A 19,273-nucleotide genomic window follows, 5' to 3' on the forward strand; every position below is an offset into this window, starting at 1 on the left:
TTACTTGGGCCTCTCTCCTGGAGGCCCTCAGTCAGACCCATTGTTTACATGTGGCAAGACGCTCCTTTGGGCGCATCTTGCTTGGGCTTCTCTCCTGGAGGCCCTCAGTCAGACCCATTGTTGACATGTGGCAAGACGCTCCTCGGGGCGCGTCTTGCTTGGGCCTCTCTCCTGGAGGCGCTCAGTCAGACCGAGTGCTGACATAAGGCAAGATGCTCCTCGGGGCGTGTCTTGCTGGGGCCTCTCTCCTGGAGGCGCTCAATCAGACCCAGTGCTTACATGTGGCAAGACGCTCCTCGGGGCGCGTCTTGCTGGGGCTTCTCTCCTGGAGGCGTTCAGTCAGACCGAGTGCTGACATGTGGCAAGACGCTCCTCGGGACGTGTCTTGCTTGGGCTTCTCTCCTGGAGGCCCTCAGTCAGACTCATTGTTGACATGTGGCAAGACGCTCCTCGGGGCGCGTCTTGCTTGGGCCTCTCTCCTGGAGGCGCTCAGTCAGACCCAGTGGTGACATGTGACAAGACGCTCCTCGGGGCGCGTCTTGCTTGGGCTTCTCTCATGGAGGCCCTCAGTCAGATCCATTGTTGATATGTGGCAAGACGCTCCTCGGGGCGCGTCTTGCTTGGGCCTCTCTCCTGGAGGAGCTCAGTCAGACCGAGTGCTGACATGTGGCAAGACGCTCCTCGGGGCGTGTCTTGCTGGGGCTTCTCTCCTAGAGGCGTTCAGTCAGACAGAGTGCTGACATGTGGCAAGACGCTCCTCGGGGCGCGTCTTGCTTGGGCTTCTCTCCTGGAGGCCCTCAGTCAGACTCATTGTTGACATGTGGCAAGATGCTCCTCGGGGCGCGTCTTGCTTGAGGCCTCTCTCCTGGAGGCGCACAGTCAGACAGAGTGCTGACATGTGGCCAGACGCTCCTCGGGGCGCGTCTTGCTGGGGCCTCTCTCCTGGAGGCGCTCTGTCAGACCGAGTGCTGACATGTGGCAAGACGCTCCTCGGGGCGCGTCTTGCTTGGGCTTCTCTCCTGGAGGCCCTCAGTCAGACCCATTGTTTACATGTGGCAAGACACTCCTCGGGGCGCATCTTGCTTGGGCCTCTCTCCTGGAGGCCCTCTGTCAGCCCCAGTGTTGACATGAGTCAAGACGCTCCTCGGGGCGAGTCTTGCTTGGGCCTCTCTCCTGGAGGTGCTCAGTCAGACCCAGTGTTGACATGGTGCAAGAAGCTCCTCGGGGCGCGTCTTGCTTGGGCTTCTCTCTTGGAGGCCCTCAGTCAGACCCATTGTTGACATGTGGCAAGACGCTCCTCGGGGCGCGTCTTGCTTGGGCTTCTCTCCTGGAGGCCCTCAGTCAGACCCATTGTTGACATGTGGCAAGACGCTCCTCGGGGCGCATCTTGCTTGGGCCTCTCTCCTGGAGGCGCTCAGTCAGACCGAGTGCTGACATAAGGCAAGACGCTCCTCGGGGCGCGTCTTGCTGGGGCCTCTCTCCTGGAGGCACTCAGTCAGACCCAGTGCTTACATGTGGCAAGACGCTCCTCGGGGTGTGTCTTGCTGGGGCTTCTCTCCTGGAGGCGTTCAGTCAGACCGAGTGCTGACATTGGGCAAGGAGCTCCTCGGGGCGCGTCTTGCTTGGGCTTCTCTCCTGGAGGCGTTCAGTCAGACCCAGTGCTTACATGTGGCAAGACGCTCCTCGGGGCGTGTCTTGCTTGGGCCTCTCTCCTGGAGGCGCTCAGTCAGACCCAGTGGTGACATGTGGCAAGACGCTCCTCGGGGCGCGTCTTGCTTGGGCCTCTCTCCTGGAGACGCTCAGTCAGACCCAGTGTTGACACGTGGCAAGACGCTCCTCGGGGCGCGTCTTGCTTGGGCTTCTCTCTTGGAGGCCCTCAGTCAGACCCATTGTTTACATGTGGCAAGACGCTCCTCGGGGCGCATCTTGCTTGGGCCTCTCTCCTGGAGGCCCTCTGTCAGCCCCAGTGTTGACATGTGTCAAGACGCTCCCCGGGGTGCGTATTGCTTGGGCCTCTCTCCTGGAGTCGCTCAGTCAGACCGAGTGCTGACATGTGGCAAGACGCTCCTCGGGGCGCGTCTTGCTTGGGCTTCTCTCCTGGAGGCCCTCAGTCAGACCTATTGTTGACATGTGGCAAGACGCTCCGCGGGGCGCGTCTTGCTTGGGCCTCTCTCCTGGAGGCGCTCAGTCAGACCGAGTGCTGACATAAGGCAAGACGCTCCTCGGGGCGCGTCTTGCTGGGGCCTCTCTCCTGGAGGCGCTCAGTCAGACCCAGTGCTTACATGTGGCAAGACGCTCCTCGGGGCGTGTCTTGCTGGGGCTTCTCTCCTGGAGGCGTTCAGTCAGACCGAGTGCTGACATGTGGCAAGACGCTCCTCGGGGCGCGTCTTGCTTGGGCTTCTCTCCTGGAGGCGTTCAGTCAGACCGAGTGCTGACATGTTGTTAGATGCTCCTCGGGGCGCGTCTTGCTGGGGCTTCTCTCCTGGAGGCGCTCAGTCAGACCCAGTGCTTACATGTGGCAAGACGCTCCTCGGGGCGTGTCTTGCTTGGGCTTCTCTCATGGAGGCCCTCAGTCAGACCCATTGCTGATATGTGGCAAGACGCTCCTCGGGGCGCGTCTTGCTTGGGCCTCTCTCCTGGAGGCGCTCAGTCAGACCGAGTGCTGACATGTGGCAAGACGCTCCTCGGGGCGCGTCTTGCTTGGGCTTCTCTCCCGGAGGCCCTCAGTCAGACCCATTGTTTACATGTGGCAAGACGCTCCTTTGGGCGCATCTTGCTTGGGATTCTCTCCTGGAGGCCCTCAGTCAGACCCATTGTTGACATGTGGCAAGACGCTCCTCGGGGCGCGTCTTGCTTGGGCCTCTCTCCTGGAGGCGCTCAGTCAGACCGAGTGCTGACATAAGGCAAGACGCTCCTCGGGGCGCGTCTTGCTGGGGCCTCTCTCCTGGAGGCGCTCAGTCAGACCCAGTGCTTACATGTGGCAAGACGCTCCTCGGGGCGCGTCTTGCTGGGGCTTCTCTCCTAGAGGCGTTCAGTCAGACCGAGTGCTGACATGTGGCAAGACGCTCCTCGGGGCGCGTCTTGCTTGGGCTTCTCTCCTGGAGGCCCTCAGTCAGACTCATTGTTGACATGTGGCAAGATGCTCCTCGGGGCGCGTCTTGCTTTGGGCCTCTCTCCTGGAGGCGCACAGTCAGACAGAGTGCTGACATGTGGCCAGACTCTCCTCGGGGCGCGTCTTGCTGGGGCCTCTCTCCTGGAGGCGCTCTGTCAGACCGAGTGCTGACATGTGGCAAGACGCTCCTCGGGGCGCGTCTTGCTTGGGCTTCTCTCCTGGAGGCCCTCAGTCAGACCCATTGTTTACATGTGGCAAGACGCTCCTCGGGGTGCATCTTGCTTGGGCCTCTCTCCTGGAGGCGCTCAGTCAGACCGAGTGCTGACATGTGGCAAGACGCTCCTCGGGGCGTGTCTTGCTTGGGCCTCTCTCCTGGAGGCGCTCAGTCAGACCCAGTGGTGACATGTGGCAAGACGCTCCTCGGGGCGCGTCTTGCTTGGGCCTCTCTCCTGGAGACGCTCAGTCAGACCCAGTGTTGACACGTGGCAAGACGCTCCTCGGGGCGCGTCTTGCTTGGGCTTCTCTCTTGGAGGCCCTCAGTCAGACCCATTGTTTACATGTGGCAAGACGCTCCTCGGGGCGCATCTTGCTTGGGCCTCTCTCCTGGAGGCCCTCTGTCAGCCCCAGTGTTGACATGTGTCAAGACGCTCCCCGGGGTGCGTATTGCTTGGGCCTCTCTCCTGGAGTCGCTCAGTCAGACCGAGTGCTGACATGTGGCAAGACGCTCCTCGGGGCGCGTCTTGCTTGGGCTTCTCTCCTGGAGGCCCTCAGTCAGACCTATTGTTGACATGTGGCAAGACGCTCCGCGGGGCGCGTCTTGCTTGGGCCTCTCTCCTGGAGGCGCTCAGTCAGACCGAGTGCTGACATAAGGCAAGACGCTCCTCGGGGCGCGTCTTGCTGGGGCCTCTCTCCTGGAGGCGCTCAGTCAGACCCAGTGCTTACATGTGGCAAGACGCTCCTCGGGGCGTGTCTTGCTGGGGCTTCTCTCCTGGAGGCGTTCAGTCAGACCGAGTGCTGACATGTGGCAAGACGCTCCTCGGGGCGCGTCTTGCTTGGGCTTCTCTCCTGGAGGCGTTCAGTCAGACCGAGTGCTGACATGTTGTAAGATGCTCCTCGGGGCGCGTCTTGCTGGGGCTTCTCTCCTGGAGGCGCTCAGTCAGACCCAGTGCTTACATGTGGCAAGACGCTCTTCGGGGCGTGTCTTGCTTGGGCTTCTCTCATGGAGGCCCTCAGTCAGACCCATTGCTGATATGTGGCAAGACGCTCCTCGGGGCGCGTCTTGCTTGGGCCTCTCTCCTGGAGGCGCTCAGTCAGACCGAGTGCTGACATGTGGCAAGACGCTCCTCGGGGCGCGTCTTGCTTGGGCTTCTCTCCCGGAGGCCCTCAGTCAGACCCATTGTTTACATGTGGCAAGACGCTCCTTTGGGCGCATCTTGCTTGGGATTCTCTCCTGGAGGCCCTCAGTCAGACCCATTGTTGACATGTGGCAAGACGCTCCTCGGGGCGCGTCTTGCTTGGGCCTCTCTCCTGGAGGCGCTCAGTCAGACCGAGTGCTGACATAAGGCAAGACGCTCCTCGGGGCGCGTCTTGCTGGGGCCTCTCTCCTGGAGGCGCTCAGTCAGACCCAGTGCTTACATGTGGCAAGACGCTCCTCGGGGCGCGTCTTGCTGGGGCTTCTCTCCTAGAGGCGTTCAGTCAGACCGAGTGCTGACATGTGGCAAGACGCTCCTCGGGGCGCGTCTTGCTTGGGCTTCTCTCCTGGAGGCCCTCAGTCAGACTCATTGTTGACATGTGGCAAGATGCTCCTCGGGGCGCGTCTTGCTTTGGGCCTCTCTCCTGGAGGCGCACAGTCAGACAGAGTGCTGACATGTGGCCAGACTCTCCTCGGGGCGCGTCTTGCTGGGGCCTCTCTCCTGGAGGCGCTCTGTCAGACCGAGTGCTGACATGTGGCAAGACGCTCCTCGGGGCGCGTCTTGCTTGGGCTTCTCTCCTGGAGGCCCTCAGTCAGACCCATTGTTTACATGTGGCAAGACGCTCCTCGGGGTGCATCTTGCTTGGGCCTCTCTCCTGGAGGCGCTCAGTCAGACCGAGTGCTGACATGTGGCAAGACGCTCCTCGGGGCGCGTCTTGCTTGGGCTTCTCTCCTGGAGGCCCTCAGTCAGACTCATTGTTGACATGTGGCAAGACGCTCCTCGGGGCGCGTCTTGCTTGGGCCTCTCTCCTGGAGGCGCTCAGTCAGACCCAGTGGTGACATGTGGCAAGACGCTCCTCGGGGCGCGTCTTGCTTGGGCCTCTCTCCTGGAGGCGCTCAGTCAGACCCAGTGGTGACATGTGACTAGGGATGGGTACCTTTGACATTGGAATCGATCCGGTACTAATTCCCGGTACCTACGAGTCGATACCGGTACTTAACGGTACCAATTTTCGATACTTTTGAGTGTTTATTATTTTAATTCTCTTTTATAATTAAATATATATTTTTCTCAATATATAACCATATTTGATAAATATCACGATAAATAACATACAAGTTTGTATTTTAACATCGTCCTTGTAGTTTTATAAGCTGATAATTAAACTGAAGCAAACATCTTTACTGTGAACTAAATTTACTGTGTATCTTCATTCCTTTTGCCGTCCTTTTTCATTTGATTTTTCCTACTGGGAAGATAGAATTTCCGAGGAGAAAACGAACGCACCATTAGCTGGTAACAACGGTGGCAATGGAAGCGAACATATCAAGCTAACGTTATCTTTAACAGTTTATTTAGCTGCTGGAGCAGATTAAAACGATGATGCCTCAAACTTAGATCGTTGTCGCTGGTTTTACCTTCACCCATTCACCCGTCGCATTTAGTAAAGTAAAGCCAAACTTTAGAGCGCGTTCATGTTCTTCTAGTCGGAAATTCGGAGTTCCGAGGAGAAAGCGAACGCACCATTAGCGAAACAGAAGCTAACAAATCAAGGTAACGTCATCTTAAACATTTTATTTACCTACTGGAGCAGATTAAGATGAGGATGTCTCACTTAGATCGTTGTCTGTCTCTAGTTTCATCACCCAGTTACCCATCACATTTAGTGAAGTGGACCCAAGCTTTAGCGTGCGTTCTTTCTACCATGCTTGCTCTGTTTACAACGGGCTCGCAGGGACCGGCGACATAACGCTCTTGCGCATGCGCAACTGTCTTGGCAGTACCGAAACGAGGCACCGTTTGAAATGACGTGAATCGGTGTTCGGTTGGTCCTATGGAATTCGGTCGGTACCTTAAAAAGTACCGAATTCGGTACTCATCCCTACATGTGACAAGACGCTCCTCGGGGCGCGTCTTGCTTGGGCTTCTCTCATGGAGGCCCTCAGTCAGATCCATTGTTGATATGTGGCAAGACGCTCCTCGGGGCGCGTCTTGCTTGGGCCTCTCTCCTGGAGGAGCTCAGTCAGACCGAGTGCTGACATGTGGCAAGACGCTCCTCGGGGCGCGTCTTGCTGGGGCTTCTCTCCTAGAGGCGTTCAGTCAGACCGAGTGCTGACATGTGGCAAGACGCTCCTCGGGGCGCGTCTTGCTTGGGCTTCTCTCCTGGAGGCCCTCAGTCAGACTCATTGTTGACATGTGGCAAGATGCTCCTCGGGGCGCGTCTTGCTTGGGGCCTCTCTCCTGGAGGCGCACAGTCAGACAGAGTGCTGACATGTGGCCAGACGCTCCTCGGGGCGCGTCTTGCTGGGGCCTCTCTCCTGGAGGCGCTCTGTCAGACCGAGTGCTGACATGTGGCAAGACGCTCCTCGGGGCGCGTCTTGCTTGGGCTTCTCTCCTGGAGGCCCTCAGTCAGACCCATTGTTTACATGTGGCAAGACGTTCCTCGGGGCGCATCTTGCTTGGGCCTCTCTCCTGGAGGCCCTCTGTCAGCCCCAGTGTTGACATGTGTCAAGACGCTCCTCGGGCCGAGTCTTGCTTGGGCCTCTCTCCTGGAGGTGCTCAGTCAGACCCAGTGTTGACATGTTGCAAGACGCTCCTCGGGGCGCATCTTGCTTGGGCTTCTCTCTTGGAGGCCCTCAGTCAGACCCATTGTTGACATGTGGCAAGACGCTCCTCGGGGCGCGTCTTGCTTGGGCTTCTCTCCTGGAGGCCCTCAGTCAGACCCATTGTTGACATGTGGCAAGACGCTCATCGGGGCGCGTCTTGCTTGGGGCCTCTCTCCTGGAGGCGCACAGTCAGACAGAGTGCTGACATGTGGCCAGACGCTCCTCGGGGCGCGTCTTGCTGGGGCCTCTCTCCTGGAGGCGCTCTGTCAGACCGAGTGCTGACATGTGGCAAGACGCTCCTCGGGGCGCGTCTTGCTGGGGCTTCTCTCCTAGAGGCGTTCAGTCAGACCGAGTGCTGACATGTGGCAAGACGCTCCTCGGGGCGCGTCTTGCTTGGGCTTCTCTCCTGGAGGCCCTCAGTCAGACTCATTGTTGACATGTGGCAAGATGCTCCTCGGGGCGCGTCTTGCTTGGGGCCTCTCTCCTGGAGGCGCACAGTCAGACAGAGTGCTGACATGTGGCCAGACGCTCCTCGGGGCGCGTCTTGCTGGGGCCTCTCTCCTGGAGGCGCTCTGTCAGACCGAGTGCTGACATGTGGCAAGACGCTCCTCGGGGCGCGTCTTGCTTGGGCTTCTCTCCTGGAGGCCCTCAGTCAGACCCATTGTTTACATGTGGCAAGACGTTCCTCGGGGCGCATCTTGCTTGGGCCTCTCTCCTGGAGGCCCTCTGTCAGCCCCAGTGTTGACATGTGTCAAGACGCTCCTCGGGCCGAGTCTTGCTTGGGCCTCTCTCCTGGAGGTGCTCAGTCAGACCCAGTGTTGACATGTTGCAAGACGCTCCTCGGGGCGCATCTTGCTTGGGCTTCTCTCTTGGAGGCCCTCAGTCAGACCCATTGTTGACATGTGGCAAGACGCTCCTCGGGGCGCGTCTTGCTTGGGCTTCTCTCCTGGAGGCCCTCAGTCAGACCCATTGTTGACATGTGGCAAGACGCTCATCGGGGCGCGTCTTGCTTGGGCCTCTCTCCTGGAGGCGCTCAGTCAGACCGAGTGCTGACATAAGGCAAGACGCTCCTCGGGGCGCGTCTTGCTGGGGCCTCTCTCCTGGAGGCACTCAGTCAGACCCAGTGCTTACATGTGGCAAGACGCTCCTCGGGGTGTGTCTTGCTGGGGCTTCTCTCCTGGAGGCGTTCAGTCAGACCGAGTGCTGACATGTGGCAAGGAGCTCCTCGGGGCGCGTCTTGCTTGGGCTTCTCTCATGGAGGCCCTCAGTCAGACCCATTGTTGATATGTGGCAAGACGCTCCTCGGGGCGAGTCTTGCTTGGGCCTCTCTCCTGGAGGTGCTCAGTCAGACCCAGTGTTGACATGGTGCAAGACGCTCCTCGGGGCGCGTCTTGCTTCGGCTTCTCTCTTGAAGGCCCTCAGTCAGACCCATTGTTTACATGTGGCAAGACGCTCCTCGGGGAGCATCTTGCTTGGGCCTCTCTCCTGGAGGCCCTCTGTCAGCCCCAGTGTTGACATGTGTCAAGACGCTCCCCGGGGTGTGTCTTGCTTGGGCCTCTCTCCTGGAGTCGCTCAGTCAGAACGAGTGCTGACATGTGGCAAGACGCTCCTCGGGGCGCGTCTTGCTTGGGCTTCTCTCCTGGAGGCCCTCAGTCAGACCCATTGTTGACATGTGGCAAGACGCTCCGCGGGGCGCGTCTTGCTTGGGCCTCTCTCCTGGAGGCGCTCAGTCAGACCGAGTGCTGACATAAGGCAAGACGCTCCTCGGGGCGCGTCTTGCTGGGGCCTCTCTCCTGGAGGCGCTCAGTCAGACCCAGTGCTTACATGTGGCAAGACGCTCCTCGGGGCGTGTCTTGCTGGGGCTTCTCTCCTGGAGGCGTTCAGTCAGACCGAGTGCTGACATGTGGCAAGACGCTCCTCGGAGCGCGTCTTGCTTGGGCTTCTCTCCTGGAGGCGTTCAGTCAGACCGAGTGCTGACATGTGGTAAGACGCTCCTCGGGGCGCGTCTTGCTGGGGCTTCTCTCCTGGAGGCGCTCAGTCAGACCCAGTACTTACATGTAGCAAGACGCTCCTCGGGGCGCGTCTTGCTTGGGCCTCTCTCCTGGAGGCGCTCAGTCAGACTCAGTGCTGACATGTGGCAAGACGCTCCTCGGGGCGCGTCTTGCTTGGGCCTCTCTCCTGGAGACGCTCAGTCAGACCCAGTGTTGACACGTGGCAAGACGCTCCTCAGGGCGCGTCTTACTTGGGCCTCTCTCCTGGAGGCGCTCAGTCAGACCCAGTGGTGACATGTGGCAAGACGCTCCTCGGGGCGCGTCTTGCTGGGGCTTCTCTTCTAGAGGCGTTCAGTCAGACCGAGTGCTGACATATGGCAAGACGCTCCTCGGGGCGCGTCTTGCTTGGGCCTCTCTCCTGGAGGCGCTCAGTCAGACCGAGTGCTGACATGTGGCAAGACGCTCCTCAGGGCGCGTCTTGCTTGGGCTTCTCTCCTGGAGGCCCTCAGTCAGACCCATTGTTTACATGTGGCAAGACGCTCCTCGGGGCGCATCTTGCTTGGGCTTCTCTCCTGGAGGCCCTCAGTCAGACCCATTGTTGACATGTGGCAAGACGCTCCTCAGGGCGCGTCTTGCTTGGGCCTCTCTCCTGGAGGCGCTCAGTCAGACCGAGTGCTGACATAAGGCAAGAAGCTCCTCGGGGCGCGTCTTGCTGGGGCCTCTCTCCTGGAGGCGCTCAGTCAGACCCAGTGCTTACATGTGGCAAGACGCTCCTCGGGGCGCGTCTTGCTGGGGCTTCTCTCCTGGAGGCGTTCAGTCAGACCGAGTGCTGACATGTGGCAAGACGCTCCTCGGGACGCGTCTTGCTTGGGCTTCTCTCCTGGAGGCCCTCAGTCAGACTCATTGTTGACATGTGGCAAGACGCTCCTCGGGGCGCGTCTTGCTTGGGCCTCTCTCCTGGAGGCGCTCAGTCAGACCCAGTGGTGACATGTGGCAAGACGCTCCTCGGGGCGCGTCTTGCTTGGGCCTCTCTCCTGGAGGCGCTCAGTCAGACCCAGTGGTGACATGTGACAAGACGCTCCTCGGGGCGCGTCTTGCTTGGGCTTCTCTCATGGAGGCCCTCAGTCAGATCCATTGTTGATATGTGGCAAGAAGCTCCTCGGGGCGCGTCTTGCTTGGGCCTCTCTCCTGGAGGAGCTCAGTCAGACCGAGTGCTGACATGTGGCAAGACGCTCCTCGGGGCGCGTCTTGCTGGGGCTTCTCTTCTAGAGGCGTTCAGTCAGACCGAGTGCTGACATATGGCAAGACGCTCCTCGGGGCGCGTCTTGCTTGGGCTTCTCTCCTGGAGGCCCTCAGTCAGACCCATTGTTTACATGTGTCAAGACGCTCCTCGGGGTGCGTCTTGCTTGGGCCTCTCTCCTGGAGGCGCTCAGTCAGACCGAGTGCTGACATGTGGCAAGACGCTCCTCAGGGCGCGTCTTGCTTGGGCTTCTCTCCTGGAGGCCCTCAGTCAGACCCATTGTTGACATGTGGCAAGACACTCCTCGGGACGCGTCTTGCTTGGGCTTCTCTCCTGGAGGCCCTCAGTCAGACTCATTGTTGACATGTGGCAAGACACTCCTCGGGACGCGTCTTGCTTGGGCCTCTCTCCTGGAGGCGCTCAGTCAGACCGAGTGCTGACATAAGGCAAGACGCTCCTCGGGGCGCGTCTTGCTGGGGCCTCTCTCCTGGAGGCGCTCAGTCAGACCCAGTGCTTACATGTGGCAAGACGCTCCTCGGGGCGCGTCTTGCTGGGGCTTCTCTCCTGGAGGCGTTCAGTCAGACCGAGTGCTGACATGTGGCAAGACACTCCTCGGGACGCGTCTTGCTTGGGCTTCTCTCCTGGAGGCCCTCAGTCAGACTCATTGTTGACATGTGGCAAGACGCTCCTCGGGGCGCGTCTTGCTTGGGCCTCTCTCCTGGAGGCGCTCAGTCAGACCCAGTGGTGACATGTGGCAAGACGCTCCTCGGGGCGCGTCTTGCTTGGGCCTCTCTCCTGGAGACGCTCAGTCAGACCCAGTGTTGACACGTGACAAGACGCTCCTCGGGGCGCGTCTTGCTTGGGCTTCTCTCATGGAGGCCCTTAGTCAGACCCATTGTTGATATGTGGCAAGACGCTCCTTGGGGCGCGTCTTGCTTGGGCCTCTCTCCTGGAGGCGCTCAGTCAGACCGAGTGCTGACATGTGGCAAGACGCTCCTCGGGGCGCGTCTTGCTTGGGCTTCTCTCATGGAGGCCCTCAGTCAGACCCATTGTTGATATGTGGCAAGACTCTCCTCGGGGCGAGTCTTGCTTGGGCCTCTCTCCTGGAGGTGCTCAGTCAGACCCAGTGTTGACATGGTGCAAGACGCTCCTCGGGGCGCGTCTTGCTTGGGCTTCTCTCTTGGAGGCCCTCAGTCAGACCCATTGTTGACATGTGGCAAGACGCTCCTCGGGGCGCATCTTGCTTGGGCCTCTCTCCTGGAGGCCCTCTGTCAGCCCCAGTGTTGACATGTGTCAAGACGCTCCTCGGGGTGCGTCTTGCTTGGGCCTCTCTCCTGGAGTCGCTCAGTCAGACCGAGTGCTGACATGTGGCAAGATGCTCCTCGGGGCGCGTCTTGCTTGGGCCTCTCTCATGGAGGCCCTCAGTCAGACCCATTGTTGATATGTGGCAAGACGCTCCTCGGGGCGAGTCTTGCTTGGGCCTCTCTCCTGGAGGTGCTCAGTCAGACCCAGTGTAACATGGTGCAAGACGCTCCTCGGGGCGCGTCTTGCTTGAGCTTCTCTCTTGGAGGCCCTCATTCAGACCCATTGTTTACATGTGGCAAGACGCTCCTCGGGGCGCATCTTGCTTGGGCCTCTCTCCTGGAGGCCCTCTGTCAGCCCCAGTGTTGACATGTGTCAAGACGCTCCCCGGGGTGCGTCTTGCTTGGGCCTCTCTCCTGGAGTCGCTCAGTCAGACCGAGTGCTGACATGTGGCAAGACGCTCCTCGGGGCGCGTCTTGCTTGGGCTTCTCTCCTGGAGGCCCTCAGTCAGACCCATTGTTGACATGTGGCAAGACGCTCCGCGGGGCGCGTCTTGCTTGGGCCTCTCTCCTGGAGGCGCTCAGTCAGACCGAGTGCTGACATAAGGCAAGACGCTCCTCGGGGCGCGTCTTGCTGGGGCCTCTCTCCTGGAGGCGCTCAGTCAGACCCAGTGCTTACATGTGGCAAGACGCTCCTCGGGGCGTGTCTTGCTGGGGCTTCTCTCCTGGAGGCGTGCAGTCAGACCGAGTGCTGACATGTGGCAAGACGCTCCTCGGGGCGCGTCTTGCTTGGGCTTCTCTCCTGGAGGAGTTCAGTCAGACCGAGTGCTGACATGTGGTAAGACGCTCCTCGAGGCGCGTCTTGCTGGGGCTTCTCTCCTGGAGGCGCTCAGTCAGACCCAGTGCTTACATGTGGCAAGACGCTCCTCGGGGCGCGTCTTGCTTGGGCCTCTCTCCTGGAGGCGTTCAGTCAGACCGAGTGCTGACATGTGGCAAGACGCTCCTCGGGACGCGTCTTGCTTGGGCTTCTCTCCTGGAGGCCCTCAGTCAGACCCATTGTTGACATGTGGCAAGACGCTCCTCGGGGCGCGTCTTGCTTGGGCCTCTCTCCTGGAGGCGCTCAGTCAGACCCAGTGGTGACATGTGGCAAGACGCTCCTCGGGGCGCGTCTTGCTTGGGCCTCTCTCCTGGAGGCGCTCAGTCAGACCAATTGTTGACATGTGGCAAGACGCTCCTCGGGGCGCGTCTTGCTTGGGCTTCTCTCCTGGAGGCCCTCAGTCAGACCGAGTGCTGACATGTGGCAAGATGCTCCTCGGGGCGCGTCTTGCTTGGGCTTCTCTCATGGAGGCCCTCAGTCAGACCCATTGTTGATATGTGGCAAGACGCTCCTCGGGGCGAGTCTTGCTTGGGCCTCTCTCCTGGAGGTGCTCAGTCAGACCCAGTGTAACATGGTGCAAGACGCTCCTCGGGGCGCGTCTTGCTTGAGCTTCTCTCTTGGAGGCCCTCATTCAGACCCATTGTTTACATGTGGCAAGACGCTCCTCGGGGCGCATCCTGCTTGGGCCTCTCTCCTGGAGGCCCTCTGTCAGCCCCAGTGTTGACATGTGTCAAGACGCTCCCCGGGGTGCGTCTTGCTTGGGCCTCTCTCCTGGAGTCGCTCAGTCAGACCGAGTGCTGACATGTGGCAAGACGCTCCTCGGGGCGCGTCTTGCTTGGGCTTCTCTCCTGGAGGCCCTCAGTCAGACCCATTGTTGACATGTGGCAAGACGCTCCGCGGGGCGCGTCTTGCTTGGGCCTCTCTCCTGGAGGCGCTCAGTCAGACCGAGTGCTGACATAAGGCAAGACGCTCCTCGGGGCGCGTCTTGCTGGGGCCTCTCTCCTGGAGGCGCTCAGTCAGACCCAGTGCTTACATGTGGCAAGACGCTCCTCGGGGCGTGTCTTGCTGGGGCTTCTCTCCTGGAGGCGTGCAGTCAGACCGAGTGCTGACATGTGGCAAGACGCTCCTCGGGGCGCGTCTTGCTTGGGCTTCTCTCCTGGAGGAGTTCAGTCAGACCGAGTGCTGACATGTGGTAAGACGCTCCTCGAGGCGCGTCTTGCTGGGGCTTCTCTCCTGGAGGCGCTCAGTCAGACCCAGTGCTTACATGTGGCAAGACGCTCCTCGGGGCGCGTCTTGCTTGGGCCTCTCTCCTGGAGGCGCTCAGTCAGACCCAGTGCTTACATGTGGCAAGACGCTCCTCGGGGAGCGTCTTGCTGGGGCTTCTCTCCTGGAGGCGCTCAGTCAGACCCAGTGCTTACATGTGGCAAGACGCTCCTCGGGGCGCGTCTTGCTGGGGCTTCTCTCCTGGAGGCGTTCAGTCAGACCGAGTGCTGACATGTGGCAAGACGCTCCTCGGGACGCGTCTTGCTTGGGCTTCTCTCCTGGAGGCCCTCAGTCAGACCCATTGTTGACATGTGGCAAGACGCTCCTCGGGGCGCGTCTTGCTTGGGCCTCTCTCCTGGAGGCGCTCAGTCAGACCCAGTGGTGACATGTGGCAAGACGCTCCTCGGGGCGCGTCTTGCTTGGGCCTCTCTCCTGGAGGCGCTCAGTCAGACCAATTGTTGACATGTGGCAAGACGCTCCTCGGGGCGCGTCTTGCTTGGGCTTCTCTCCTGGAGGCCCTCAGTCAGACCCATTGTTGACATGTGGCAAGACGCTCCTCGGGGCGCGTCTTGCTTGGGCCTCTCTCCTGGAGATGCTCAGTCAGACCCAGTGTTGACACGTGACAAGACGCTCCTCGGGGCGCGTCTTGCTTGGGCTTCTCTCATGGAGGCCCTCAGTCAGACCCATTGTTGATATGTGGCAAGACGCTCCTCGGGGCGCGTCTTGCTTGGGCCTCTCTCCTGGAGGCGCTCAGTTAGACGGAGTGCTGACATGTGGCAAGACGCTCCTCGGGGCGCGTCTTGCTTGGGCTTCTCTCCTGGAGGCCCTCAGTCAGACCCATTGTTTACATGTGGCAAGACGCTCCTTTGGGCGCATCTTGCTTGGGCCTCTCTCCTGGAGTTCCTCTGTCAGCCCCAGTGTTGACATGTGTCAAGACGCTCCTCGGGGTGCGTCTTGCTTGGGCCTCTCTCCTGGAGGCGCTCAGTCAGACCGAGTGCTGACATGTGGCAAGACGCTCCTCGGGGCGCGTCTTGCTTGGGCTTCTCTCCTGGAGGCCCTCAGTCAGACCCATTGTTGACATGTGGCAAGACACTCCTCGGGACGCGTCTTGCTTGGGCTTCTCTCCTGGAGGCCCTCAGTCAGACTCATTGTTGACATGTGGCAAGACACTCCTCGGGACGCGTCTTGCTTGGGCCTCTCTCCTGGAGGCGCTCAGTCAGACCGAGTGCTGACATAAGGCAAGACGCTCCTCGGGGCGCGTCTTGCTGGGGCCTCTCTCCTGGAGGCGCTCAGTCAGACCCAGTGCTTACATGTGGCAAGACGCTCCTCGGGGCGCGTCTTGCTGGGGCTTCTCTCCTGGAGGCGTTCAGTCAGGACGAGTGCTGACATGTGGCAAGACACTCCTCGGGACGCGTCTTTCTTGGGCTTCTCTCCTGGAGGCCCTCAGTCAGACTCATTGTTGACATGTGGCAAGACGCTCCTCGGGGCGCGTCTTGCTTGGGCCTCTCTCCTGGAGGCGCTCAGTCAGACCCAGTGGTGACATGTGGCAAGACGCTCCTCGGGGCGCGTCTTGCTTGGGCCTCTCTCTTGGAGACGCTCAGTCAGACCCAGTGTTGACACGTGACAAGACGCTCCTCGGGGCGCGTCTTGCTTGGGCTTCTCTCATGGAGGCCCTCAGTCAGACCCATTGTTGATATGGTGCAAGACGCTCCTCGGGGCGCGTCTTGCTTGGGCTTCTCTCTTGGAGGCCCTCAGTCAGACCCATTGTTGACATGTGGCAAGACGCTCCTCGGGGCGCATCTTGCTTGGGCCTCTCTCCTGGAGGCCCTCTGTCAGACCCAGTGTTGACATGGTGCAAGACGCTCCTCGGGGCGCGTCTTGCTTGGGCTTCTCTCTTGGAGGGACTCAGTCAGACCCATTGTTTACATGTGGCAAGACGCTCCTCGGGGCGCATCTTGCTTGGGCCTCTCTCCTGGAGGCCCTCTGTCAGCCCCAGTGTTGACATGTGTCAAGACGCTCCCCGGGGTGTGTCTTGCTTGGGCCTCTCTCCTGGAGTCGCTCAGTCAGACCGAGTGCTGCCATGTGGCAAGACGCTCCTCGGGGCGCGTCTTGCTTGGGCATCTCTCATGGAGGCCCTCAGTCAGACCCATTGTTGATATGTGGCAAGACGCTCCTCGGGGCGAGTCTTGCTTGGGCCTCTCTCCTGGAGGTGCTCAGTCAGACCCAGTGTAACATGGTGCAAGACGCTCCTCGGGGCGCGTCTTGCTTGAGCTTCTCTCTTGGAGGCCCTCATTCAGACCCATTGTTTACATGTGGCAAGACGCTCCTCGGGGCGCATCTTGCTTGGGCCTCTCTCCTGGAGGCCCTCTGTCAGCCCCAGTGTTGACATGTGTCAAGACGCTCCCCGGGGTGCGTCTTGCTTGGGCCTCTCTCCTGGAGTCGCTCAGTCAGACCGAGTGCTGACATGTGGCAAGACGCTCCTCGGGGCGCGTCTTGCTTGGGCTTCTCTCCTGGAGGCCCTCAGTCAGACCCATTGTTGACATGTGGCAAGACGCTCCGCGGGGCGCGTCTTGCTTGGGCCTCTCTCCTGGAGGCGCTCAGTCAGACCGAGTGCTGACATAAGGCAAGACGCTCCTCGGGGCGCGTCTTGCTGGGGCCTCTCTCCTGGAGGCGCTCAGTCAGACCCAGTGCTTACATGTGGCAAGACGCTCCTCGGGGCGTGTCTTGCTGGGGCTTCTCTCCTGGAGGCGTGCAGTCAGACCGAGTGCTGACATGTGGCAAGACGCTCCTCGGGGCGCGTCTTGCTTGGGCTTCTCTCCTGGAGGAGTTCAGTCAGACCGAGTGCTGACATGTGGTAAGACGCTCCTCGAGGCGCGTCTTGCTGGGGCTTCTCTCCTGGAGGCGCTCAGTCAGACCCAGTGCTTACATGTGGCAAGACGCTCCTCGGGGCGCGTCTTGCTTGGGCCTCTCTCCTGGAGGCGTTCAGTCAGACCGAGTGCTGACATGTGGCAAGACGCTCCTCGGGACGCGTCTTGCTTGGGCTTCTCTCCTGGAGGCCCTCAGTCAGACCCATTGTTGACATGTGGCAAGACGCTCCTCGGGGCGCGTCTTGCTTGGGCCTCTCTCCTGGAGGCGCTCAGTCAGACCCAGTGGTGACATGTGGCAAGACGCTCCTCGGGGCGCGTCTTGCTTGGGCCTCTCTCCTGGAGGCGCTCAGTCAGACCAATTGTTGACATGTGGCAAGACGCTCCTCGGGGCGCGTCTTGCTTGGGCTTCTCTCCTGGAGGCCCTCAGTCAGACCGAGTGCTGACATGTGGCAAGATGCTCCTCGGGGCGCGTCTTGCTTGGGCTTCTCTCATGGAGGCCCTCAGTCAGACCCATTGTTGATATGTGGCAAGACGCTCCTCGGGGCGAGTCTTGCTTGGGCCTCTCTCCTGGAGGTGCTCAGTCAGACCCAGTGTAACATGGTGCAAGACGCTCCTCGGGGCGCGTCTTGCTTGAGCTTCTCTCTTGGAGGCCCTCATTCAGACCCATTGTTTACATGTGGCAAGACGCTCCTCGGGGCGCATCCTGCTTGGGCCTCTCTCCTGGAGGCCCTCTGTCAGCCCCAGTGTTGACATGTGTCAAGACGCTCCCCGGGGTGCGTCTTGCTTGGGCCTCTCTCCTGGAGTCGCTCAGTCAGACCGAGTGCTGACATGTGGCAAGACGCTCCTCGGGGCGCGTCTTGCTTGGGCTTCTCTCCTGGAGGCCCTCAGTCAGACCCATTGTTGACATGTGGCAAGACGCTCCGCGGGGCGCGTCTTGCTTGGGCCTCTCTCCTGGAGGCGCTCAGTCAGACCGAGTGCTGACATAAGGCAAGACGCTCCTCGGGGCGCGTCTTGCTGGGGCCTCTCTCCTGGAGGCGCTCAGTCAGACCCAGTGCTTACATGTGGCAAGACGCTCCTCGGGGCGTGTCTTGCTGGGGCTTCTCTCCTGGAGGCGTGCAGTCAGACCGAGTGCTGACATGTGGCAAGACGCTCCTCGGGGCGCGTCTTGCTTGGGCTTCTCTCCTGGAGGAGTTCAGTCAGACCGAGTGCTGACATGTGGTAAGACGCTCCTCGAGGCGCGTCTTGCTGGGGCTTCTCTCCTGGAGGCGCTCAGTCAGACCCAGTGCTTACATGTGGCAAGACGCTCCTCGGGGCGCGTCTTGCTTGGGCCTCTCTCCTGGAGGCGCTCAGTCAGACCCAGTGCTTACATGTGGCAAGACGCTCCTCGGGGAGCGTCTTGCTGGGGCTTCTCTCCTGGAGGCGCTCAGTCAGACCCAGTGCTTACATGTGGCAAGACGCTCCTCGGGGCGCGTCTTGCTGGGGCTTCTCTCCTGGAGGCGTTCAGTCAGACCGAGTGCTGACATGTGGCAAGACGCTCCTCGGGACGCGTCTTGCTTGGGCTTCTCTCCTGGAGGCCCTCAGTCAGACCCATTGTTGACATGTGGCAAGACGCTCCTCGGGGCGCGTCTTGCTTGGGCCTCTCTCCTGGAGGCGCTCAGTCAGACCCAGTGGTGACATGTGGCAAGACGCTCCTCGGGGCGCGTCTTGCTTGGGCCTCTCTCCTGGAGGCGCTCAGTCAGACCAATTGTTGACATGTGGCAAGACGCTCCTCGGGGCGCGTCTTGCTTGGGCTTCTCTCCTGGAGGCCCTCAGTCAGACCCATTGTTGACATGTGGCAAGACGCTCCTCGGGGCGCGTCTTGCTTGGGCCTCTCTCCTGGAGATGCTCAGTCAGACCCAGTGTTGACACGTGACAAGACGCTCCTCGGGGCGCGTCTTGCTTGGGCTTCTCTCATGGAGGCCCTCAGTCAGACCCATTGTTGATATGTGGCAAGACGCTCCTCGGGGCGCGTCTTGCTTGGGCCTCTCTCCTGGAGGCGCTCAGTTAGACGGAGTGCTGACATGTGGCAAGACGCTCCTCGGGGCGCGTCTTGCTTGGGCTTCTCTCCTGGAGGCCCTCAGTCAGACCCATTGTTTACATGTGGCAAGACGCTCCTTTGGGCGCATCTTGCTTGGGCCTCTCTCCTGGAGTTCCTCTGTCAGCCCCAGTGTTGACATGTGTCAAGACGCTCCTCGGGGTGCGTCTTGCTTGGGCCTCTCTCCTGGAGGCGCTCAGTCAGACCGAGTGCTGACATGTGGCAAGACGCTCCTCGGGGCGCGTCTTGCTTGGGCTTCTCTCCTGGAGGCCCTCAGTCAGACCCATTGTTGACATGTGGCAAGACACTCCTCGGGACGCGTCTTGCTTGGGCTTCTCTCCTGGAGGCCCTCAGTCAGACTCATTGTTGACATGTGGCAAGACACTCCTCGGGACGCGTCTTGCTTGGGCCTCTCTCCTGGAGGCGCTCAGTCAGACCGAGTGCTGACATAAGGCAAGACGCTCCTCGGGGCGCGTCTTGCTGGGGCCTCTCTCCTGGAGGCGCTCAGTCAGACCCAGTGCTTACATGTG

Source organism: Nothobranchius furzeri, chromosome 13 (genome assembly GCF_043380555.1).
Source record: "Nothobranchius furzeri strain GRZ-AD chromosome 13, NfurGRZ-RIMD1, whole genome shotgun sequence".
NCBI lineage: Eukaryota > Metazoa > Chordata > Actinopteri > Cyprinodontiformes > Nothobranchiidae > Nothobranchius > Nothobranchius furzeri.